We start from the raw sequence: 26,211 nt of genomic DNA, 5'->3' as shown, positions 1-26,211 counted from the left end.
GGTTTTCCCCTATTTAATAATACAAAAACACCGAAGGGAGTATACATATTCTCCAGCTTTCAGTTTCCAGAGTGGAAGGGTTTCCGAGTGCTTGGTATTCAGGACGACTAAAACGAGAGTCCCCGCCTTAAAAGACACTGTAAGACAATATTTGTATTTTAACTCGTATCTAAGATTTTTAACTTGGTGTGATTTGGGGTGTGTGTGTGTGTTGCGGGGGGAGAGGGGAAGGGAGAGGGCGAAGGGAAGAACATCCCTGTAGGAGGCAGCTCCCTTTCAGATAGGAATCTGGGACAGATTTTGCCAGCAGCCACAAAGCATGGCCCTTTGGTAATAGAATAGCCAATGTAATTTGACACTTCAACTTGCTGTGCTCTCTGCTAGTTGATTCACTTACTCACCCACTAACATTGAGCTCCTTTTCACTGTCTGTGGGCAAGGGGAAAAAAAGGGGGGGGAAGGAAGAAAAAAGAAAGCAGGGGGAGAAGGAAGAAAGGAGGGGAATAAACAAAATTATATATTTAAAAATACCCGAGTAGAGCTGCAAATCAGTTGGGAAAGAGGATTTTGCCTGCCTTCTTCCTTATTATTTTGCTGCTGCAAGGCTGCTTTGCAATCCGTAGGTAAGTTTCGCGTCTATTTGCGCTCCCTGCTCGCACCTCCCCGTTCGCGGCCGGGCAGGGGTTGCGTCTCGGCGGAGCAGAAACAATGGAGCGGCCACGCTGGGGAAAAAGGTGTACAGGGAGGAAAAAAAAAAGAAAACAACAACATATTTATTCTGCAAGGGGAGAAAATGTGTGGAGACTTCTTAAAGGGGCAGACTGTCCCCGCCGAGGGCGCGGGGCGAGCGAGCAGCGGCGGAGCCGGGCCCGGCGGCGGGGAAGCGGCTCTCCCGGGCAATGCCCTTCCCGGGCAATGCCCTTCCCGGGCCGGCCGCGGGGTCGCGGGGGGACCCGGCCCGGGGCGAACTTGGAGCAGCCGCGGCGGGAGGCGGGCGGGCGCCGGAGCTGCCGCAAGCACAAAGGGGGCTGCGGGGACCGGGGCGGCGGCTGCCCCCGGTCGGGGCGAGCGCCGTCGGGGCGGGCAGGAGCCCCGCAGCGGGGCCGGGGCTGCGGCTCGGGGCGTGCGTGCCCGGCCGGCCGTGCGGGGCTCGGGAGACGCGGGGGGGAGCTTGCGCCCGTTCTCGGGGCTCCGGGAAGCTTGCCTGGGTGTAAATTCCTTGCGTCTGGGTTTTGAGAGCCAGTTGGGACCTGGGCCTCTCTCGCCAGGCAGGAGGAAGGAGCAGCCCCCCTCCCTCCCTCTCTCTTCCCCTCCCTCCCCCCGTGCATCTGTCCAGGAAGCCGCCGGGCGGAGGGGAGGGTGCGCGGGGCCACCGGGCCGGGGGTGCCCTGCCCGGCCCGACCCGGCCGGAGCTCGCCCGCCTTTGTGCGAGGGGAGCGGGGGAAGCGCTTCCAGGGGCGGCCGGCGGAGCTGCTCGCGGGGAGAGGGAGAATGGCAGCCAGTTAAAAGACACTTCAGGAATGTAAACATAAAAATAGGAGCCATCCAGCCACGCTCTTGTCCCCCCCACCCCCCCCGCGGGGCTCGGGATAGCATTCTGGGCTGGCGCGGTAGCGGGGAAGGAGCGCGGCAGCCTGAGACAGGGGGAGGAAGTTGTTACTATAATCGGGGTTTTAGACTGTAAACTTTGTTTTGCACGTGCAAAGTTTAATTTCGGTGCCGCCTCGGAGGCTGCGATGAGAGACGCGGGGCGGCGCCTCGGGGGTGCCCCTTGGAGCGCAGCCCCCGCCGCCGTCCCTGCTGAAGGTGGAACCCGCCCGGCCGTGGCAGCGGGACCCCGCATCGCCGCTTTTGTCTGGGGTTGCCGGGGTCCCGCTCGCCAGCCCGGCAGCTGCACGACTCGGTGCAAATTGCGGCTGTATCGTCAGTTTATCGAGAGCCAAGCAAACTCAAGGCATAGCTCTGCTCTGTCGTCCGATTGTGCGCCGTGTGTATTTTTGTGCTTCAGTTAATAATCTACAAACGGCTTAATGGCTCTGTAGTGCCAGAGGAATTGGTTTTCTCCATTTACTTCAGCAGGCCTGAGTGAAGCTGGTGTTCTGACTGCTTTTTTCAATGCATTGACACGAGAGAAGAGGATTTAACTTGGCAGCCTGAACAAATGCTCTATCAAAGGTTTCCTAAGAGACAGTGGGAGTGCTGGGGTGATGAATGACCTGGGGTAGTTTTAGGGTGCTACCTATGCAAGCTTTCTTTTAAATATGAAATGGCCATTTAGGGCTCTGAATAAAACTGCGCGCATCAGAAAGGCGACAGGCTTATAAAATTTAAAAGGGCAAAAGCCCATTAATGCTGTGGCAAAGCTTTGGCTCCCAGCTCTGGTTGAGTAGTTCCAACTGCCGTGAAGTGCCAAAGCTTTTAAGGAATCTTTAGCAACAGCTTCTCTCTGGCTGTGAAACGGACCTTGGCCTTGCACACTGGAAGTTTAATGCAGCCTCTCCTCCCCACACAAGGGAGAAAAGGTGAGGGCAGCAGGTGGGAGGGCAATGTAGGGGTGAAGCAAAATCTGGAGGGGAATTAAAAAAAAAGGCTGTATGCTGGAATGTATGGCTAAAACGATTTACTGGTGGGAACGTGTTCAGGTTATGATGATACTGGGGCTGTAACATGGTACAGTGGGTAACTCAAAAATATTACTAGCACCAGCAGAAAAGTTTCGCAAAGGAATGTAGCAAAGCTAAACACCTTTGGGAAACAAATCCCTCTGACGAACATGGTTGGTTGTGGATTCAGAGCTCCACTTCCTTCTCTTGACTGGGGAAAATGTACTATGGCATCAATCTTCTCTTGGCGGGGCCTGGTGCAGGTTTGTGAATGCCAGAAGACTTGCTCTGACCTTTCTCTGTTCCAAGCTGAGGATGTTGAAACACCAGCCATCAAACAAAAGAGACATTGAAAGCAAGATCTGCAGTGGAGCACGTGTGACTTTGAGGCTAGCTGAGTGCATTTGGTGGCCGGTTTCCTCAGAGTTTGGGTGGGGAAGAGGAGAAGGAAAAGGTCGCTTATTTTTACAGTGAGGCTATGGAAAAGCTGACTTGAAATCCTCTAAATATCCCATACTCAAGTATTTCTTTTATCTTTTTAAGTGTTGTTTCAAAGTGCCTTGATTTTTGCTCTTCTTACATATGTATCTATAATTGCTACATTACAAGAGGAAGATTATTTTTCCCCATAGTTGCAAGGAGGACAAGGAATTTTGCATAATCCACTGTATTAAAAAAAGAAAGAAGCTTTAAAAAAAGTCTTTAGGATTATATTTTAAAACAATGAAGAATTTCCTGGGATTGAATTGACAGATTGTGAGTTTTATCTACACAAGATAACACTACCTTGAAAAGTGGCTGATTTCAAGATTATTCTGTAAATTGTAATTTAAATTTACTTTGGGCTTTCTGAATTTAAGAACACCTTTGGGACCAGTTGATATAGGTATCTAACCTGCCAATTACATTCATGTCAACGTGGACAGATGCTTTTATTGTTTGCATTGTTTATAGTTCACAATACGTTAAATAAACATTGATCATGATTAGAAACAATAATTGAGTCTGTGGCAAAGGATCAATGAAAACTTTGTTTCAGGAAAGAAGTCAGTTGCTGTGTATATGTACAGAGAATGTTTTGTACTCTCTGGGATGAAATAAATCTACAATCTTAGTATGGTGTACAATTCTGTTTTTAGATTATTTTAAGAAACCCACAAAAGATAATGGATCAGTTTTTGCAACATCTGAATGATTTCTCCTGTACAAGGAGTGGAAAGGCAAGGCTCTCTGTAGCATAGTTCCATTCATAACTTTTCTTGGGAGTTGCTTGCCCTTTGCCCCAGATCTCTTCCACTTTTATGGGCTCCAAAGGTTTTCTGTTGGGGGGGAAAAAAGGCAAAAGCAGAACCAAACCAGCGCCCCAAACCCTCATGGATGGCAGTTACATCACTGATACTATAGTTGGAGACAATGTTGGCAGGTTTATAGCAACTTACTGTTTCTACTAGCAGCTTGGGGTTTCTCTTCTGAAAAGGAAGAAAAATAGACCTGGGAAAGGAGAAAGAGTTGGAATTCCTTTTGCCTTCCCCAATGTTGTTGATAGGTTTCAGAACAACAGGGATCCAGCCTTTTTGCAGTCCCACAGAAGATAATGTGACTATGAGAAATGGAGGTAGTGGCTGGCCAGGAACTCGTGGTGCCTGCTGTGCTGCTCTAACAACGTGGGTGATCAAATGCTGCAGGAGGCGTGAGCTTGGCTTGTTATGGCTTTACCTGGGAAGCCTGTTTCTCATAAATAAGTAGGACTGCCGTTGATGCCTGTGGTAGCAAATTTGACCACTATGCAATTGGCTAATTTGTTCACTCCTAGTCAGACCAATTTTTGTGAAATTCTATCCTGTATTACAGCAAAGCAGCGAGAATATTGCTGAAGAGTTTATGTTGGTTTGTGTTTGTTCCTGTCAAGTGTCTGTTGTAGGACAAGCAGCACAAGCCCTCTTGATCCATTTAGGTGTGTCTTATGGGAAAACACAGTAAGCAAAACATCAATATAGAACCACCATGGATAGACCTCCTGCTCAGATATTGTATGTTTTCCTTACACTCAATTCACATCTTCACTCCAAGTGTATGTAAGCTTGCTGATGACAAGTTGAGGCTGTCAGTGGTATTAGAAATAATTTCAGCTTTAAAATGGTGTCTTTGGCTTAAAAGGTTGTTTTGCAGTATTGATTTCGTCCTCCCTCCTTCTTAGTATAAAGCAGAAAATTCTTATGTAGCAATTTTCACTTCCATTGGGTTTCACATGATCATTAATATTCAGCTTGGCTAAAGTTAGAATATTTTAAAGAGAATATAAGCTGCTAGGGAAATGTCCAGGTAATGAGTTGTAATGGATCTCCACAGCTAGACTGTTGGAGGCAGTAGTGTATTATGAGAGTAGGAGATGGCCTTACACTTGTTACATGTTATTTTTCGTTCTAATAATTTAAGATACACTGAAGTCTACATTGCCTGCAAAGATGAAGTTTGCTGGCTTCAGTACAGTGCTCTGCCCTTCCCTTATGGAGCAGGGCAGATTTCTATGAGTATTAGGTATCCAGTAAAAAAAACAAAGTTGTTCTTAGACAGACAAAATCACTTTCAACCTAATTTCTCCTGTAAGTGTCAATAGAAATTAAGTTACTCCACAGGGAATGACTCATTCTTTAAAAGAACTTGCCCTTCTGAAGGCTCACATAGGTGATCACTCATTCTGGAGCACCTGTAGTTTCCTTCAGTTGTTTATACATTTTAGTTCTGTAGCAGAGGACAGGGAAGTAATTTTTACTCCTGTAGTGAATCGTGTAACATCCAAGAAATCTTTTCCAGTTTGTGGTGGTTTGTAGCGGGATAGAATATAAGAATATAAAGATAGTGTAGAAAGTACTCTTACCCCTAAGGAGTTGCACCTGGGTCAATTAGCAAAGATTAGGAGCAGGCCTGACTTTAACAGGCCACAGCTGTAACCAGTGAGAAGAATATGCTATAAAAGAGTGGGGTGGCTGGGTGAGAGGGGAGCTGGAGTCAGTGCCTGCTTTGTGAGAAGTCAGTGCTCTGAGGAGATGCCCACGAGAAACACCAAGAAGGTATGGAACTTTTGTGATAGAGACACAACAGTATGGAACCCTGCAGTAAGATGATGATAGTGGTTGATGCATTTTAAAATAAGTTTTAGTATTTAGTGAAGTATCTGAGCTTGGGAAGGGGTTTCTGTTCTTTGCGTGAAGAATTCTATAGATCAAGCTGGTTTGTATTTTGTTTAGTGTACTAATATTGGGGTAGTGACATACAAACTATCACAGTAACATTCCATTAACATAAATGTGGGAAGCATAGCCCTGCTTAGTAATCCAGGGTTCGTTTTGACTCTGCAGACCAGCTTTGACTTGATTCCCAAAGTGAAGCTGGAAAGCTCCTGGCTCCATACCAGGCAGCAGGAGGGAGGGAAAGAAATTGCTCAAAACCCCATTTATATGCACAGTGCTACAAACCTGTGCAAATTTCATAAAAGTGTGAGTTTATATTACCTCTCCTGCTCATTGTTAGTCTATATGAGAGGTTTCTTATTAATTTTATGTTTGCTTGTTTGTCCTGGCTTATGTCAGTGGATGGTGAAGACCTGATTTATAACTCATGTCCTTGTGCTAAGACACCCTCCTTCAGACCTGTGAAACCTACCCAGGCGATGGTCCAGCTGCCTGGTCCAAAGCCAGTTGTGTTATCCTCTTCCTGTAGGGCTGTATGCCAGTTTTTGGTAGTCAGTATTGGCTGTGGGCACAGAGGGATTGTGGTTGCTGTAAGCCTTTTTTATTTCCAGGGAAAAGCAGCACTGCTGTGGGCCTGACTAGAAAGGGGAACAACTGTAACATGTAGATAATACATATGTGTTGTCAGCGATAGCACGAGAATTAAAGCCACAAAGTGAAGCATCTAATAATGTCACGCAAAACTAGTATGGAGATGGTTGTCTTTATTTGGGTGTTCTTTAAATCTTATTTATTCTCATGTTCTCAGCTCTTTGCCTGGTAACTGGTCAGTTCTTCTGGTGATTTAGTTCAGCAGTCAGCTTGGTCCAGATAACATTAACTAGAGAATACTGACTGCTTGATCAAATGCACAAATGTTGGGAAACTGCCTCATTTGTATGGCAGCTCTTTGTGTTGTGAAATACCATTTGTCATCTTTGCTGATTAGGTAAAAACATGTTTGAGGAGTAAGAGAGAAAGCAATACCTTTACAACAAGTTTGTGTTGTCTTTTGGATTCATGTAGTAGTTTTTCATTCCTTTGAGACTTGAGGGCTCCGATGACTGACTGGCTGGCACAGTGAACAGTATCTGTCTTAGAGATTTCTAGATAGTCTCATAACTAATCAGAAAGCATTATTTATTGGGACTGCAGTGACATAGATATATGACAGAATAGTAGGGGCTTCAATTGGCCATTTAGTAGCAAAAACGGTTCCCTTGATGTGTATCTGTTTGTTTCTTGGCTACATTCCTGATTCCCTCTGAGAACAGTGCAGTCTTTTGGTCTGCTCTGAAATACACACCTCTGTATCTCCATCAGTGAATTCTGCAGTGCAAGTTTCTCTTCTTGTATTTTTGAACACCCATTCTGGAAACAGATGAACTGATTTAATACTGGTTTATTGTGTAAATAAGGGCACTGTGGGGTGAGGGAAAAGTGCAGGACAGTGCTGAGGCTGGCACTGTGGGGCAGGTGGTGCTTCAAAAGGTTTGAGATGGGGCTTCCCTGGAAATTGTCTGGTCTCATACTGACAAAGAGGGTGTCTGCCTCATCAAAGGCAGAAATCATAGTAAGCTTGTAAGGTGTTTTTATGACTTTGATTTTGTGTGGAACTCAGACCCTTCCCCTGTGCTCTTCTCTGGGACATGACTGTTGTCCAGCAGCCTGCTAGATGGGCATTCTCTAGCTCAAAGGTTACCATCTGCTCTTGGTTATTTTGGAGCTGTGAGAGTGTGATGTGTGAGGGGAAAAAATCCACCACAAGAGAGTTGAATGACAGGGAAGAGAGGCCTGAGCCCTGAGTTGCAAGACCTCCCCCACTCCAACTACAGCCACTTCCTTGAGGAAATGAGAGAAACTCATCAACTGCTGTCCTGCTGTGTCTGTGCCCAGTTGGAACAGCACTTCTGTTTGTGCAGCCTGAAGGTGGGATGCCTCCAGAGATAGTGTGAAAATAAGGAACATCTTATGTATCATTGCTTTCACATAAGCCTTAGTTTTCCTCAGTGTTGCACATCTCTAAGATCTTGGCTGTTGTGAATGACAAAAACAAGCCTTATAAACATGAAAATTTTCTTAGAGAATGCATTTTCTTAAAATACATTGCAAAATTCAAGTTCCTGCAGCTAAACTATTTTGACAATAAGCACTGTTACACTTCAATTTTAAAACTATTTTATCTTTTTAGTTGAATGGAAGAGCCTTGATTATCTCCCCTGTCCTGCCAAGCTGCGCCAACCCGACCTCCTGCTAAAAAAACAGGGGGCAAGAAAATGCTTTAGAAAGCACTTTTAGCGACTGAGTTGACATTGAATTCTTGGAAAAGCAGTTTGTTTATGCGTCTGCCCATAGATGAGAGAGAGAAGTGGTTATCATCCCGCAGGTTTGCAGGAAAAAAGAAGAATGGTATGGTTGTCAGGCAGTCTACCCCGTCTCTTAGTGTCCTTCTTGTAAACTCTGTTTGTTTAATGCTTATGACTCTTTTCCCAGCAGTGAGATCACAGAAGTTAACTTCTTTACAGCTGTGATACAGCTTATGCTTAGGTCTCCCTTAAAGCAACCCAAGTCTTTCCCCAAGCCTTTTCAAGTAAAGCTTCTCTTCTCCACCTAGCACAGGTTGATTCACTTTACATTTAATTAAACTTCTTTTTTTTTTAACTGGAGTTATTGTTCTAAGGGATGTCAGGTCAGTGAACTGTCATCTTGTACATGCTTTTGTGATTGTACTCTCTGTACACTCAGTTCACTGTCCTTTAGGTGCTTTACGGAGCCTTACCTTTCTGTTTCACAGAAAACAAGGATGCTGAGTTGCAGTGGGCATTTATGTGCAGATGTGGATGGCAGTTCTGTTACTGAAAAGGTGACTTCAATGTGTGTTGTGCTGTCAAGGCTGTTTCTCTACAAACTAGTGTTCAAATTGATCCCATTCACGAATCCCTTTTTGATTCTGAGGTATCCACTCTGATATGTCTCACCTGGTGAGACTTAGAGCAGCAATCAGTCCTGCTTTTAGATGCTTGTTACAGGAACTGTACTTGAGTCTTTGCTTGTTCTCTCAAGTGTGAAATTTCTCCAGAAATGTACATCACTGTTTTAAAAAGCAGTCCAGCTGGAATTAGATACCATTAGAGATGGGCGCCTAGTAGCTTTCCAAATGAATGCGTAGCTTTGGCTTTTGGCACTGTAATACTCTGACATCTCTCACATTAAAATCATAACAGTATTATGTAAGGAGAAGTTATTTTGGGTCACTAGCAGAGCCCTCTCAGACTTCGTTAAATCAGCCTTGCAAGTTAAAACACTTGGGCTCCCATCTTCTTCCTGCAGCTTTTTGGCAATATGAGCGTGTGGGAGCTGTGTCCTTTCTCAGTCATTTGCCCTCTGCTTTGCTCGGGTGCGTGGCTGGCTCTGAACCTGCCTCTGCCACAGCAATTGGTGTGGCTGTGGGAAGCCCTTGCAGAGGAAGGGCACGCTCAGCACTGCTCAGCCCTGGCTTTCACCCCCCCAGTCCCAGATGCTCGGAGGTGCCACTGGAAGGAAGGAGAAACTGGGGGGGCTCTGTGGTCCTGCTGCTCCAGGCTCTGTGGCAGCAGGCAGACAGGAGTTGTGTGGGAAGCTGGATCCCCAGGAGGGCTTCAAACTGCACTAAACAAAGTCTCACCTCTGCAGCGGGCACTTGCTTGTTTATGTGTAACTCAGGAGTCAGTTTTATTTGGCCTTGCGTTATTTGTTAGCAGAAGACAAGTAAAACACCAGCTGTTGGTGACCAGCAAGAGACAGGGTACAGAAACAATCCTGGGGAGCCTTTGCAATGTTTGTCAATAACAAATACTTAGACCTGGTGTTTAGCAAAGGTACAGTTTAGATATGAAAGATGCCATACTTGGACTTGTGTGAGCATTATAAATGCTTACTTTGGAGACCAGTCCTTGCATTCTGAGTGATCCTTGTGTATGCCCAAGGGATGGCCATTTGGAGATGGCTTATACTTCAGAAGCGATCAGCAACAGGACAGGAGATAAATATTTTAAAACATCCACATGCAATTGCTGTGTCCTCAAAGTCTGTGCAGCAGGAAGAGCAGAGCTGCTGGATTCCAGTGCCAGTGGCTGGAGCTGTGCAGGTCGGGAGAGTGGAAAGGCCCCCTGGGGCACAGAGCAGATGGTGCTTGGTGCTGCTCAGGCCTGGGTGAGGCCAGTGGTTCTTTCTGGCAAAGGGCAGTGCTGTGCATGGTTAGCACTTCAGAGCTTTTTTGAGTAAAAAGGGCTCTGAAAATATTTGCAATAATTTTTATTCTACCTGTATTCCTGGCAGATTGCCCTTTTGTAAAGGAACCAGTTGAGAAGCATCTGAGAGGTGTAGGATCTGCAGGGGAGAGAAGGACAAGGCTGAGGTGGCAGCAGTGGCTGCTGCTGGAGGGTTCAGAGTGGAGCTCTGAGGAACTGGCTGGGGTGAAACAAATGAGTGCCTTAAATTCAGGGTCGTGCTGCTTCTCTTATCCTTAAGTAAGGTTGTTTTATCCCCAAATAAATACAAAAAAAATGCTGAAAATTTAGGGTTCATCTGTTGATGTTTCTTTTGTTAAGTAATTGGTACTTGGAACATCTATGTTTAAGACTTCGGTATGTTTCCTCTTAGCTACTCTAGAGCATAGCTTCTCCCTCAGAGTGGTGGTTGGCATGCTGCATTTAAGGCAGCGTTTTGTAACCTTTGGATACCTGCCTTTAGCTCTCTGATAGGCTGTGATGGGTCCTTGTAAGCCCCATGCCTGGGGTGGTTCACCCAGGACAGCTCCAGCTGGGTGTCTGTGTGCCCAGAGCTGGGAGCACCAGGCACATGCAGGTAAACACATTAACGAGCTGAAAGGAGGATAAAGTCGGTGACAGGCAGGCTGCTATTGTGTGGTGCCCGGGCTGTGCCATGGTGACTAAGACGCTGTGATGGTTTCCTTATTGGCCACCATCTGTCTGCTCCTGGCTGGAGCCGCTTGGCTGGCGCTCTGCCTTGGGGAGAGGGAGAGGGACCGGGACCGGCGCTGCCTCGGCGCAGCACCCGGGCTGGGCTGGGCAGGGAGGGGAGCATGGATAGCCAGCAGGTTCCTGGTCATAGCTGTGTGATACGCTTGTTTAATCGCTTCGGGAAAAACCCCCAGACTTCTGAGGCAGTGTTTTCAGTGTATTCTTAAAGGTTTTCCATCCTAAATGCTTGTATAAATCATTCAATGCATAAATTTTTTTTTGCAACACTTTTTGTGAAAGAAAATCTGGTACCAGTGCCTAGTTTTGGAATAATAGTGTTTTGAAAATTTAAAGGAAACTTCATGTGTTTCTAGCAATTATATGGTGACACACAATTTGAAATTCAGATTTAAAAATTTCAATTTGGTCATCCAAGAAGAAACAGCATGTCTTACTCCTTTTTCTGAAATTGCAGCTATGGCCCTCAGTATCTTTTTCTCAATAAAGGAAAATGTAAATCAAAAATACTTGTAATGTTGCCAACATCTTGTCCTAGCGATATCCCAGCATGTTAAATAATAAAATAAAGAAATAGTACATATCTCCTGATGTATGAAAAATAAAAAATATTTTAAGGTATGTATTTTGCTCTAGTTATGTTCATCTTCAGTGTTCATGAATTTATACCTTATTTTTCTGAAGAAACTGGCAGCCAGCATTATCTGAGAAACTGTTAATACAAGAAACAAAATATTTGTGAGTCAAGCTCCCATTTTACCAGTTGCACCCAATTTAGGAATATTTTGTAGTAAATGAAAGGTGAATACATATACACCAACCTCTTTGCTTTCCTTCATTGCTTAATAAGGCTAAACCCCCAAAGGAACACTGAAGAGGCAGGGGTTCTTTGGCAGTTGATCTATTTGTGTTTTTAACATAGGATATTTTTAGCCTGAGATGCAAAAATATGTACTTTTGTATTGAAAGAGACTGTTGTTTCCTTTTATTTTAAACCCTGGATGAGAAACAAGATGTCAGACCTATTATAATGCAGCCCAGTAATTAACATATGTTGGTCTGCCTCTGCCAAGGATTTCTTATGAGTAATGCAAGTTGCACAAGTAGAGGAGTCAGGTGGTTTGTCAGTGAAGAATCATACACATGCTTGATTGATCAGATCCTAGAGACACCATCTGAAGATAGAATGTGTATCTGTGTTTGAATCTAAGAAAATTATAGCTTAAATGACCTCTCAGCTGCCTTAAGCTTAAAAATACAGGTAAAGTCAGTTTTTTCGTGGTGGAATTTTTTTCCTGATGAGGCATATATGACCAACTCTGATCTATTTTCCTAATAAATGTTATGGGAAACAAATGGTATATTGTCGACTTAAATAACTAAAAGATTCATGAGCTCTGAAATGTGCTACAATTAGTGTTCTTTATACACATAGATTTTATTCCTTAACCTGAAAGGAGGCTGTTGCACACCCACTCATGGTCTAATGTGGGCTCACAATTAATGAGTGCATCTTCTGCACAACTCTGTCAATGTGACCCCATCATCTTGGCTGAAGAGACTGGAGCATGGGGATGTAATAGAATCACTCAATATCTCCATTGCAAGTATTAACAACTTACAAACACCAGAGCTTCTTTGGTAGTTTATCACCATAATGTAAAACCGTCACTTTTTTCTACTTCAGAGTTGTGTTTAATTTGTAGTTTATATTTTGACACTATCTGTTCAGCTATAAGTCAAGCTTGACTGTGACAGTGATGGCCTTCAGGCTACCTTTTGGTTATAAATTCACAATTTTTTTTGCCTTGAGTGCCATTTTCAAGCTATGCAGTGTGGTTAGTCTTGAATAAAACAACTTTCAATACAGGAAGTGGATTTTGGTGCTTAGACTAATGATCAGACTAATTTAAGATTGCCAGCCTTAAAATATTCAGCCATTAGAATCCAGGCATATAAAATAATTTTTAGTAATAATAAGCTTGAATTCTTTTGCAAAGTCTGCCTTTGGTTTAGGGTCCATATTGTCAGGTTTCATCTTGGCTCACAAGCACTAGAAACTCAATTAAATGGACAGAGATGCTGTTATAATTGGTTCACTTAAGGAGTTGGAGCTTTAGAGTACACATGGCAGTACTATTAGGCTTAGCTCCAGGACTTGTTTCTCACTTTCTGCTGCATTTCCATGCCATGTTAGGTCGTGGTAGGTCCAATTCACCCATGGAGGGTGTTTGCCACCCTTTCTCAAAACAGGGTAGTGCTATTGGTACTCACACTTAGTAACACTGCTTGCATGTTTTTCAAATCATGGAGCAACTTGCGGCTTCAAAAAAGGTTAAGTAAGGACTGCAGTGGGTCAGAACTCCTGATTTGCAAATTTTCATGTCTAGAAAATGCTGAGATCTCTAAAAGTGAAATTTTTGGATGTAAAATTTTTTCCCCTTCCACTGTCATTATTCTAAACTGGGCAGATTCAGCAGCTTTTGAGAAGATGCTGGAAAACCTGACTAGTTTAAGGGGGAGATAGCTGGCTGAGGAAAATAAGTGGTGAGAAAGATGTAGCTGCATTTACTGTCATAGCAACATTTTGGCCACGGAAAGTGAAATTGCTGAACTTGTGTTAATATTTATTGTGTATTCAAATACCTGTCGGAAGGCTTTGTGATCTATGGGTACTATTTTTATCTTCATTTACAAATCAGCAGGTGTTCACAGGCCTGTTGGACATCCATCCTTTTGAGGCATTTATGAGTAAACGTTTCTGGCTATCATAATTTTGGTTGGTCAAGTTCACATTAATTGCTGCACTCTGTGCAGTTGTTCTAACATTTAAATACTGCCTGTGAGTAGGTTTGATTAAAATTACGTCTCTAGGTGCACACTAAATACCTTTGATACCTCACCTACAAACAACTGTAGAATTGCTGTTGAGAATGACAGCTGCAGGCAATAAACGAGGACAGTAATAGAAGTCTCAGTGCTGGAGAGAGCATCATAAATCATGAGGTGAGAGCAGCGTGTGTGCTGACAAATCGGTGAGCAGCTGCAAACAGCATTTTCCAGGTAAGAATTATTGCACTTGCTCCTGATAACTGCTCAGAAACCACCTCTTCCTTGTATGTGGGCAACTTTGCCCCTGCACAGGTACTCACAGCAGTGTAAGCTGTTGAGCTCTAGTATTTTGCCTGGGAATGGTGTTTTGTGTGGTGTAAGGTACAAATTGTACATTGGACCTTGGTTTTCATCCAAGGTGTATTCAAGTGTGAGCTTTACCTTTCAGGGAGGAAAATCCCCATGCTTATTGCAGCAGATGAGTTATTTGATTTAGCTTCCTCAGAGACTTTGGAGAAGTGTTTTTGACAGGTGGAGAGAAGGAGATGTATTTGGCTGGTTTTAACAAGCTTGCTTTGTTAGCCCTTGCTGGGTGGAGTTTGGAGGAGGTACATATGCCTCTTCAAAAAATAAATGGAAAAAAAAATACTGGAATGGTTCTGGTTAAGTAAGGGAGATGGTAATCCAGTCACATAGAAAGCAGTCTTGCTCTTCTACTATAAGGGAGATGAAAACTATTTTAATGAAATAATGATGGGAAACAGATGGCAAAGAGCTAGCAACTGAAATATTTTTGAACACTAGAAATTAAGTGTCAAACACATGTCTTATAATGTAATTATTGCTAAAAGCATAACATGTTAGAATATGTTTTAAAATGTTCAAATCTTTTTTATGCATAATTCAAGCTTTATCTTTTGGGTTCTGGTTAATAGACTTTAATCTTGATAAATTAATGGCTTAGAAGGTTTGATGACCAGAAGTTACTGCCACTTTGCTTGGACAAGTGAATGTGACACCAGAGACCTGCTCCGGAAAGGTGCTGCTGCTGGCAGACATTAATTCACAGCTTTAATATGCAGTCCTGCAGGAGCACCCTTTGGAGCTCCTGTGCCGTCAGTTTGTTGTCCATGATGGGAGAAGTTGCTAACACACAGAGGCGTGTTGGGACTGCAGTGTGGGCAGGGCAGCCCAGCTGCGGGTGCTGGGTGTCTGGCTCTGGTGTTGGGGAGCACAGCTCCAGAATGCAGCACACATCCTGGTGAACACCAGGAGCCCCAACAAGCACTGCCCCAGTGCTGCTGCAGGCGTGACCTGTCCTGTCCCCTCCGTGACAGGGGAACTTGAGTATCTGCAAGGATTTCTCAACAGTTTTGCTGTGCTGTGCTTATGGTTAGAATGTAGTTGCCTTTCTGTTGTACTTGAAACTGTTTACATAAATCATACAAATAAAGTGTTCATTAGAAATGGTCCTTTGAATAGAGTCATATAAATATGAGATGGTTGTGTCCCAGTTTACAACCCACCCCTCTCCCCCACTGGGCAGCAGGATTTGATCATTGGATTGAGAGAAGACTTTTGTGGTTTTGGAATGTTTTCATTGTGGCTGGTTTTGTTGTTTCTTTGTTTGTTTTCTTGTCAAGTTTCATTTTCAGCTGACTTAGCAACGATTGATACCACTGTCCATGACTGCCTGGTTTCTGCATCAATGAAAGGAACATGAGGAACACCTCAGATAAGCAGATGGGGGGCCAAGACCTCCCTTTCAGCTCAGCTCAACAGGCTTCAGGCTGTGGCATTTTTCTTTCTCAGTGTCCAGGCACTTTGCAGTTTGCCCAAAAAATGAAGACTATTTTCATACCCTTCAGAACAGTGCAACAGCATGGTTTTCTAGAAACTCTTTTTTTTTCTCTTATAAAATATTCTTCTGACATTGACAAGTATACAAGAGAAGCTATTTTTCTGCATTTTTATATTAATGTAACATAGCCAATGTGCACCTTCATGTGTGTTTTTTTTGTCTAAGTCCCATTGAACTGAATACCTCTTACCAGCCTCACATGATTTAATACTGAGCTAGCTCAAGGGTACCATTCATTGGCTGGTGACATGGTGACTTTTGGAAGATAAGCTGGAGAATGTGCAAGCTTTGGTGCTAGCAACACAGGGCTCTGACTGTGGTGTCCCTGGCATGGCCGCATTCCTCCCCTTTCCTCAATCCTCTGTGCTAGCAGGAAGGACAGAGGGAAAGGTGTGCAGGTGTGCTGGGTCCCATCTGTGCCTCTCAAAGGAATAGATAAATTGTGTCCTGGAGGTGGTGCTGACTGCGTGCCACTGACACAGGCTGATGGGAATCAGGAAAGGTAGGGTGGAATGGAAGCAAGGGCCCATCACTGCACCATGCTTGTGGATGGGTCAGAATCTTTTATGGCTTTCTGCATTCACTTCTCCTGGACAGGAGTAAATGATACCATTAATACTGAGGGGAACTGTACCATGATGCCCAGTGTGAACATGCTGCTCTGTGAGAAAGGTGGACAGTCCCTCTTTCCATCCTGTGGTTTTGTGCTGTCAGGACTACTTAAGCCTCTTGGTTCCCTGCTGCATGTTACTCCCATCCTTATGCTGTGTTAGCATAAATATTTGTGCAGGTGCATAATGAACCAGACTGCTGAACTGATGAGGATGGAAACAGAAAAAAGCTTTTGTGTTTCTTACATGTTTTTTCCCTAGTCTGTTTCCCTCTGTGCCTGCACCAGTCGCCCATGGGCAGCAGCAGAGGATTCGGAAGCAGAGCTGTGTGGCAGACGTGGAGGCAGGAAAGATTGCTTTAACAAGCTCTCCTGCCTAGGAAAATAAGACAGATCCACAGCCTCACAATTAGCAGAAAATAATAAACCCAGCTTGTAAATAGATTGGATCAAGTGATTAAAACCACAATATTTTGATTTGCATAAACTTGTTTTCCTATTAGTACAAGAGCATCTGTTGCTGGGGGCAGGTAGATTCTCACTAAATGAAAACCTGAATTGCACGTAACCTTCCCTGCATTGGGCACTGCTTGTCCTCTGTTAGGGCAGCTTCTGGAACTGCTCAGGAGTCCTGAAAGCAAGACCCAAAGGGAGCTTGGTTCTGCAGGGCCACGCCCATGCAAGATTATCCTTCGTCCACTGGATGATGGTGGGAGGCTGGAGGCCTCTGCCATCTCCAGCCACCTGTCCTGGAGAAGTGAAGAGATGCTGGAAGAGCTGTGTCTCCAGCTGGGCCGTGGTTGAGGGCACTGGGGAAGCGTGACAGGGCCAGGGCTGCCCATCACACAGAGCAGTCTCCCTCAAGCCTTGTTCCTCCCCATGCTGCCTGGCGCTGTCCTGGGGATGGGATGGGTAGTTTGGGATTGCTGGAGACCCTGAGCCTTTTAAAATGCCCTTGTATGTTCTGTGACACAGGGTGTGAACTGGCACTGAAACCAGCTGTGCTACATCATGCTGGTTAGTTCTTCCAGTTTGGATTAAGTACCCCCAGCTCTGAGGCTTCTGTTTTGCAGAAGGTGACTCTGCTTTCCACAGACTAAAAGCCCCTATGCAGATCTTAGGAGACGCTTTTTGTTTTCCTTTGAGCAACCTGTGTTTCAACTGAAATGGATTATTTCCTTTCCTTTCATACCAGGTTGTGGGAACTTAGCACTGTACAGTCAGGGAGGAGGTATCAGGAGCTCGAAGCCCATCCTCCCCTGTGGTTGGTGTGGCCACAGGATACTTCTATCACACTTACCCTTGGCAGAAAAGGCAGCTGTGTACTGTCACAAATTGTGCAGTAAGATCGAAAGCTAAAACCTGGAAGGGAGAGCCAAGTTGCAGCTTGCAGCCCCAAAGTGTTCCTGCTGGCATCTGCTGTTCCCACCCTCGGTGGAGGGAGCCGGTGACTCCTGTGGGTGACTCCTGTGGGTGACTCCTGTGGGTGACTCCTGTGGGTGCCCGGGCGGGGCGGGCGGTCCGGCGCAGGCGGCCCTTTCCGGGAGCCGTGGCCTCCCCGCGGCCAGCTGGCAGCAGCCCCTGGCTCTGTGCCTCCCCGGCTCCGTTTCTGCAGCTTTGGAGCCTCGTTCGGGGGCTGAAGTGCCGCAGCAGAAGCTGTGCTAAAAGGGTGCCTTGTGCATGGTGTGCAGTCCTGCTGCGGTGGGAGCCCTGATTGGTGGCTGGAGCTCCTGGGCACCATGATAACAAAAATAACCCTTATTATTAAACAGAGCATGTTGTCTAAATGCTAGTTATGATTTTAAATTATTTTTGTTATGTTTTCTAAAGCCCATGGCACTCTGTTTCGTTGATCTGTGTTTTCAGAGGTGTTCTGTTACTGCGGGCGCGGGGGCTGGAGCTCAGGGATCAGACCACGAGTGGCCCTGTCCCCTTGGGAGTGTGCAGTAAGTCACTCCGGCTGCCTTGTGGGTGTAGATGTCTTACATCTGTGGGGTGCCCATGCTCCCCATGGAATTAAATGTTCTTGCTGTTTACTGTGCATGGGTTTGTTACTAAGGGATGTTATCGCTCTCCATGCCTTACACAAATGAAGTGACAGAGCCTCTGTTGAACAGAAATGCATAAACCAGTCATCTTCTGGTATTGGAGAAAATTTCCCTGAATAAAGAAGCAAGCCAGAACCTTAAACTGGCCACTATTTGTGTGCATTTTACTGTGGGCACTCTAAGACATCTCAGTGAAGTAGACCTGTGACCTTGGTCTAGACTTTGTCCTGATGTTGTGAACAGATTTTGAGTAGATTGCTGTTGGGGTGCCATATAGCATAAAGATTTTGATAAAGAAATTCATGTTCAAATTGGAAGAGAGCTGATAGCATCATACACAGATGTTTTGTGCATCAGCCTTTATTGTAAATTAACTTTTAATAGCTCCAGATAACTAATTTTTTCTTAATTTAGGAAAAAAATAACATGACTTATGGTTGAAAACAGAAACTTGCAATCCCTTCATGTCTCATGGTAATTTTTCTTTCCAAATTCTGTTTTTATTAAAAATAGAGTTTTTCTTGGAAAAATGCTGTTTTTTCTTAAGGCAACTGATAAAGTAAAATGCCTGGAAGAGATCCCTATTCCAGTGCATGCTCTTTCTGAAAATTTGATACTTTCAAATAGCATGAAGTAAGACTTCCAGACATCTCCAAATTCATTGAAGTTTTTCAAGTTTATAGACTATTTCTAGAAATGAAGGGCACAGATTTTTTTGGCAGGTGTTTTGGGTTTTTTTTTGTGATTGGTTCTTTTAATTATATTCCAAGCAAATTACCATCGTGAAATCTTTGTGTGTCAGGATATCAAGAATAACAGTGTAAGCCTCTTCCATTAATATTCATTTTGATATTTCATAACTGTATCTGTTGAGCAGCACTGATTGAATTTAGAGAAATTGTATTGTTTAAAATCCTTTTCATTAATATATTAAACTCTGATAGCACATTATTGAAATCAGTTTGTACACAGACATTTGATTTTGCATCTCTAGCCTTACCCAAGTTAAGAGACTGCTTGCATCCTCCATTAATGTTGTGTTAGGGAAATTGGCACTCCAGTTTGATGGGGTTGCTGTGTTCTGGTAGCTGTAAGAACTGTACAGGTTTCAGAAATTACTGGTGATACTTAAGTGCATTACAAATTAATAAAAAGTTACAGAAGATATTATTTATACTGAAGTGCAAAATAAATACAGGATTTTCTTCTAAAGAGAAAATGGTTTGGGGGTTTTTGACTGTTAATGAATAACTCTGCCAGGCTGAATGGTTTTAAAGAAAAAAAATGTGTGCACTTAAAGCATTTAATTTTTTTTCTGTCATACTTCACTATCAATGACTACACAAACAGAGGAAACAGGCAGATGAACTGGTCTTTGGGAGGAAATAGTTAAAAGTTGTGAAGCCTAAGTGCTATCAAACACCTAAACAAACCTCTGAAAGTAACATTGGTACTAACAACTCACTGGTTTTAAATGTTTCTTGTGACTGATGCCGAAGAAATAAGAGGTGAGTATGCTGTTTAAACTGGTTGAGCCTTGTTGCAGTAGTGGAAGTTAAGCTGCATGCAGCAATTTTTTTATTTTTTTCCCCTTACTATATGGGGAAGGTGAAGAGCAGGCAGAGCCCTGCTTCCTGGGAACCAAGAAGGAAGTGCTGCTGCTCATACTCATACAACTTCTTTTGTATCTTTCCAAATTTGAATCATTGTGAATAAAACCTGGATTAAACTAGTAAAAGTTTCAGGGTCTTGTTTTGATTTGTTTGTTTTTTTTTTTTTTTTGTTTTTCATCCTGAAGCTTTTTAAATGGCCCTGCCTTTAGAGGTCACAGACTTATCTGTGTGCACACCACTGAGGCCACATGAGGTGCCTCATTGCTAACTCCCATGTGAGTAACTCCAGTGTAAGTTTTTGCAGAAAGAGAACAAAATGGGTTTACAGCATCCCTTTAATACCCACTCAAATTAATCTGCATGAGGTTTCAGAATACGTACAGTTGAATATTCAAGTTTCAGTCTAGCTGTTTGACAGTGTTTTTGCAGAATGCTAACCACTTAAAAGCAGCTTGGGGTTTTAGGTTTTGGATTTCCCAGATGTTCCTCCTCTGTTAGCAAGCCAGGCAATGCAGGATAGGGATAATGCATGACAGTGAGAAAGCAGCTTGCTTCTTGACCCCTGCCACTCAAGAGCCAGGTGATGTACTAAACACAGGCGAGGGAAATCAAAGTCACAATCCTGTAAATATTTATATACATTGTTAAGGTTAGACATAAAAATGGTTTTTTAAACTTTGTCACACTCCTTGCACATAAAGTTAAGAATGTATGTAAATACTTGTCTGGAACCTATTTCAGGTTAAAATATTTAATGTCCTTTCAAAAATACTTTTTAAATTTTTTTTTATTAAATACTGCAAGGTCTTATGCTGCAGTATTAAAGATGAAACCCAGCCACATGGGTAACTCCTTCTGGCAGCAGCAGGCAAGGGAGCAGCTCACCGACCTGTGAACTGCTTTTGTCTACATGTTCAGGCTCTCTCCGCCAAGAGTTAAGTGTTCAGTTAGAGGGCAGGAGGCTTGTCTTTGGGTCACTGAACTCCAGGCTGTGGTTGTCTGATTTCAGCTAACTTTTCCCCTCCAAACTTCTAAAGTAACTTGGAAAAGATTGCTTCGAGTGTCTGGGTGTCCCCAGTAATAAAACAGGGTGCACTGATTTTGCATTAATTGATTTGTGGTGATGAGGAAAAAGTCAGCACATGAGGTTAATTATGCAATCTTCCATCTCTTGCTTGGACTTCCCTAGTTAGTGTGCAGAAGCTACTTTTACAGTGCTACTGTAAGATAAATAATTTGCAAGGTTCCTGGAAGTACAGAAGTGCAGCTACCTGGAACTGGAAAGGACTGCATTTTCATAGGCTCTCAAAATCTTAGTATGCATCAGTCTTTGTCTTGAGAGCTGTGTTTTTTTACTTATTTTATTAGCTCCTGGTGTGAAGGAAGTGATGTTATCCTAGCGACCTCCTTGTCTTCATTTGGCCTTCAGCTTTTTTGTGTGTGTGCGTGTGTGTGTGTGTATGTATTTTCTTAGTAGTGAGTGACTGAAAACATGTGCAAGCCAGCCATGTGCTGATGTTGCGCTGACTCCAACTCTCACCCACCCGCCCACTTTCCTTCCTTCCTTCCTTGGAGAGCTGGCAAACAAATTACAGCCTCAACGTGTGTGCTGCTCAGGCAACGGCCCGCTGGGGAAATGCAGGGGGAGAACATTTGGATGCCAGATCAGTGTCTCATTAGGCATTTCTTAGTGTATTTTACAAGTCTGCAGACAAACAGTAGTTAAGGCTCAGATGGAGAAAAATTTATATGCTCCCTGCAGAAAAGGGGGGAGGCTGGGGAGTCTGCTGGGGACTGCAGGGCAGTTGCTGCTGTACCCAGGCAAGTCCCACATGGCCATTGAAAGATTCAGTAATGTGCCCTAAAAGCTGATGGGTGGGAGGGGATTGGTGGCCCTCCTGATGACTTTGAAACATCAGATTGATTCATTGCGTTCTGCTTTGAGATAAGGTTTACAGATCCTGCACAAAATGTTGGGGTTCATGTGTGGTACAAGTGTGAAACTGGGCTGAATCCAGCCCAGACCTGCTCAATGAAGGGTAATTTGCGAAGTCATGTGGCCGAATCAGATGACTGCAGATGTGTTTTTAAGTGAGGGTTAAAGGAAACATCAAGCTTATGTTTCCTTGTTGCCGTCATTGCTGTTTTACCGTATTAGAGTCTTAATGGTAATGTTTTCCTTTCTTTTTCACAAACAAGATGACCTTGGCAGTTAATGACCTGCTTACAGTCTTTGGCATGGCTCTGCTGGGGAGGGAGCATTCATCATATTTATTCAGTAATTTCACATTACAGAAGATGCTCGACACTGGCTGTGAGGAGACAGTGAGTGCAGCAGTATAAAGGGACACAGCATCTAGGAGGAGGAGGGTGGCCCCTTTTCAGGAGAGGGATTCCCGCCTCAGTATGGATGCAGAAAGATCCAGACCGCAGGAAAGCGAATGCAGGAGCTGGGGGTGTGGGCTGCTGTGGGGTGGGCCTGCCTGTGGACAGCAACAGCCCAGCTGCCTGGCGCTGTGGAGGCAGGGAAGAGCAGCTGCTCCCTCCCTACACACTTGGGTGCGTTTGCTGGACAGCTGGGAGCTGAATGGCTTTGCTTCAGCAGAGCAAAACTGGTCCCTCAGCACCTGCATAATTGGGCTGTGCAGACCCCAGCACAGCAGTGGGGCCTGATGGTGGGGAGGGCACATGAGCCATCAGCCCTGCTGCTGCCTCGTCTGCCCTTCAGCTGAGAAATGTTTAAATGGGGCTGTATGCCATCGATATATATTTAAAAAGCCATAAATAAATGGTAGCAGGCCTTCCTGACCCACATTGCACTTACTGGCTGGAGAAATGCTGGGTGTGTTTGGTCTCCACATATTTGGTGCCGTGCTCTGGCCCTGTGTATTGCAGCCACACTGCTGTAGTTGGAAACTCAATGAATAAAAATAAAGCTCAAAACTCTTGGGTCTAAGTTTTGTGGAGTTGTTTTGTTTGTTTTTGTGAGGAGAGAGGGATAAAAAGTTGTCTTTTTTTTGCTTGTTTTGTTTTTAAATCTAGATTAACCATACAAAGAAGTGTTACCTATGAACTGCTGCACTGGCAAGAGTAAGCTGGTGCTTTGGAAACAATTTCTGACTGGGGAGCAAATAATTTTCTTTTTAAGTTGCTCTGTTTTTTCCTTGGCTTTGCCTCTGCGAGAGGCCTGGGTGGTGAAGAGCTCTGGTTATGGGTGCAGCAGCCACTGAGGGGACAGTGGGGAGGCTGCCATCATGTGAGCAGTAATTTTATTTATGTTGGTATCCTTTCAAACTGTCACAGTAAATCTATATTTCTTGTCATTTTGTAAATGATTATATAGGATTAAGCCTTTTACCAGCATTTAAAAATTCTGCAGTCATTTTAAAGGCTCTCTCCCTTCCTGGCTCAGCCAAGCGATTCCTATTCTTGCTGGTATTCCTCGCTATTTAAATAATGCCGGGCCTGATTAGGAGGAAATGGTCTCTGGAAGGCAACCGACATTTTCAAAAGCGCTGTTCCACAAAGGAGACTTTGAACTGTGCTAAGGCTTTAAAAGTTAAATAATATTTTGAATGTTAGAGTTCTAATGTTTTCCTATTGTCATGGGAGACTTGGATCGAGTCCCAGGATTGTGGTTAACTTTGCCTCCAAGCTTAGGCCTTATTTATTACCACTGAGATGAACTTAAGCTACTTCACCTCTTTTTTTTTTTCTGTATTAACTCTTAAAATTGAGACATCTTTTAAATTTTATTTATGTTTATTTCCAAAAAGGCTCAAAGTTTGATTATTTTTTTAATGGAGGCCTGAGGAGGATGAGTGGTGTCTTGGGCATGCCGAGGACTGTGGCAGAGCTGCTGGTGCCCTTAGCACCCCATGTCCAGAGGGGCGTGGGACATGGGGCACAGCTCTGTCGAGGGGCTCTGAGGCTCCCTGCAGCCGCTCTGGAGTGAGGGCAGTTAAAAGAGGAGGCAATTAAAAGAGGAAGATCCTGAGGGGAGAGAGCCATGAGGGGTGCGGCAGCAGGGGCTGGGCACAGTCTGGCTGAGGCCGGGCACGGTGCCTGTAGGGAGTGGGCCCCATGGCTGTGCCCGTGGGGAGCAGACCCCATGGCTGTTCTGAGCGGCAGGGGGGCTTGAGCCCCTGGCTGCAAGAGGCCCTGCACTCCCATCTTGCAGGGAAGGTGGAAAGGCCCCTTCCCACCCAAACCATCCCGTTCTGGTGTGGAGCTTGGCACGTGCGGCCCAGGGGCCTCCGATGGGATGCAGCTCAGGTTTGTGGCTTTCACAAATGAGTTTATTTTCACACAGCAACCTACTGGAGCCACAGTTTAAGGTGTGGTTGTGATGGAACAAGGTTGTTTTAGGAAATAAAGTTAATACTTTAAGGACATTTATGCATTTACTAAACCCTCAGAAAGCTACATGAACTGTGATAATAAAATTTGCTGTGCGGGTCAAATCGTGGCCTTCATTGTTAGGCATGGTTTTTTCCTGTCGTCATTCTCCCCTGGGGATTTATTTGGCATGAGGTATAATTTATTTGGCATCACGTAATCTGTGCACAGTAGTCATGAACCCTTGCTTTGAGGATGTGGGGTTCAGGGCTGCTGTTGGTCGGTGCAGTCTCCCAGGGCCCATCTTCCATTGCTGTGTACTTCCTGCCCGTTCCCAGGAGCCTAATTATTAATATAATAATATGTAATAATGGCTTATCAGAACAGATTACATTAGTGTGACTTGCTTTTGCCATAAGTCAGTGTACGTTAAAATAAGTTGAAAGCTGGGTATGTTTTCTGCTGAGTAAATGTTCCTTTCCAGCTTCCAAAAGGAAAGAAATCCCTTTCTATTTAGCAACATTGAGTGTCTGCTAAAAGCAAAAGAATGGTGGTTTTGTAGTTGCATTTTTTGGCCCAGGTGAAAAATGTATTAAGTGAAGCACAAGGCAGAGGAGAGGGAAGAACCTAACCAGATACTAGAGATTTTATGCATATTAAGCGTTTTCCACTTAAGCAGTCTTTTTAATAATCTGAAACTTTATTAGTAGTATGACTGCCTGCATCTGCACCAGCTGTATAAGAGAGATAAAAGTCTCAGTTTAACATGATTTTTATCAGCTTACTCATGCTGGTGTTCAACCTACAGAAGTTTCACTTTGCATGGTGAAAAGCAGCTTTCTAGCAACAGGAGTGGTTGTATGCAGGAATAAACAGTGTAAGTTTGGTTCTTTATCTAGGAAATCATGGGTAACTGATGGTAGTTTAAATACTTCAGGGTTTTTGTTCCCTTCCCCCCTCCAAGGTATTCAACCTTAGTGCCTAGAGTTGTACTTCATGATTCAAGAATAAACCTGTAAATGCATGCTGAATATTTTCTGGTAGCTAATTATAAGAACTGTTTGTTCCCAAGTTAATGAACTCTGTATTAGTTTCCTGCATTCAGTTTGTTACATGTGTTATAAAATAATTGCAATGTTTTGGAGTTTTCTTAATGCGTGTGTTTAAATGTAAGTTGTCCCAGTAAAGTAAAAAGACTTGGTTGGGACTGTTCTCTAAACTGTCTGTGGATATTTAAACCTATGCTCGTTGCACTCAGGAAGATACTTTAGAAGTTCTGCATTCTCAAACTAATTCTGTCTTCCTGAATGGTTTGCTTCTTTTTTTTGATACCTCAAAAGGTAATTCTAAGAAAGTGTCTGCTGCACTTGATGCCAGATACAAGTATTGGTGTAAGTTTTATACATATGTAAGTGGGTAATTAGGTAGAACTTAAAAAAACCCAAAACAACCAACCCCCCCCCCCCCCCCCCAAAAAAAAAGGCAAACCAAAAGCTAAACAATAAAAAAACCAATGCACACTAAATCTGCTGCTTTGGACTTGTCTGTTCGATTTCCTGCTCAGAAGGGCTGGCCTACACTGCCCCTTCCTCCGACATTTCAGCTTCTGTCTGGGAGCTGCTGAGCTGTTTGTACTGAAGTGAACGGGGGCCCATTTCATTTGCCCTTGGCTTTGCAGGCTCTGATCAGTAAGGTGTTAATCACAGCTGAGCTGTCCCTCTGGCAGGTGCCAGGTGGGCAGTGTGGAGCATGGCTCTCCACCTGAATTTGTGAATCTGAGCTCAGTTAAGACTGGGATCCATTTTAGGTGATCCCATCATTAATATATGTAATGCCTGTGTCCAGATATGTTTGCTCTTTGCCTGGGCAGCAGAGCCTGGGGGAAGGATGCAGGCTGACTTTGTGTCTGTTCCTCTCAGATGAATATGTTGCATATCCCTTAAAGAGTGGACCGCAAGAAAACAAGAAAGAAAAATGGAACAAGCATTTTGTACCACTTATTTGTGTAAGGTCTGGGTTGTGTTGCACATCTGGAAGCAGCTTGCTACTCTCTGTGCATTTGCTAGTGATTACCTTTTTTTTCCTCTAGTGCTTCTA

The 26,211-nt window shown here is 44.1% G+C and overlaps 1 protein-coding gene across 1 annotated transcript in view; it reads left to right on the top strand.

The window, feature by feature from the left end:
* The first annotated feature begins 440 nt into the window (after positions 1-440).
* ZMIZ1 (zinc finger MIZ-type containing 1) overlaps positions 441-26,211 on the top strand; it is a 337,399-nt gene continuing 311,628 nt past the window's right edge. The window contains exon 1 of the mRNA XM_058810416.1: positions 441-623. The gene's annotated coding sequence lies outside the window, so the exon portion shown is untranslated. The remainder of the gene's footprint in view (positions 624-26,211) is intronic.

This window comes from Ammospiza caudacuta, chromosome 9 (assembly GCF_027887145.1).
Source record: "Ammospiza caudacuta isolate bAmmCau1 chromosome 9, bAmmCau1.pri, whole genome shotgun sequence".
Taxonomy (NCBI): Eukaryota; Metazoa; Chordata; class Aves; order Passeriformes; family Passerellidae; genus Ammospiza; species Ammospiza caudacuta.
Note: the sequence above shows the minus strand (reverse complement) of the source record. Positions and strands in the feature narration are given on the sequence as shown.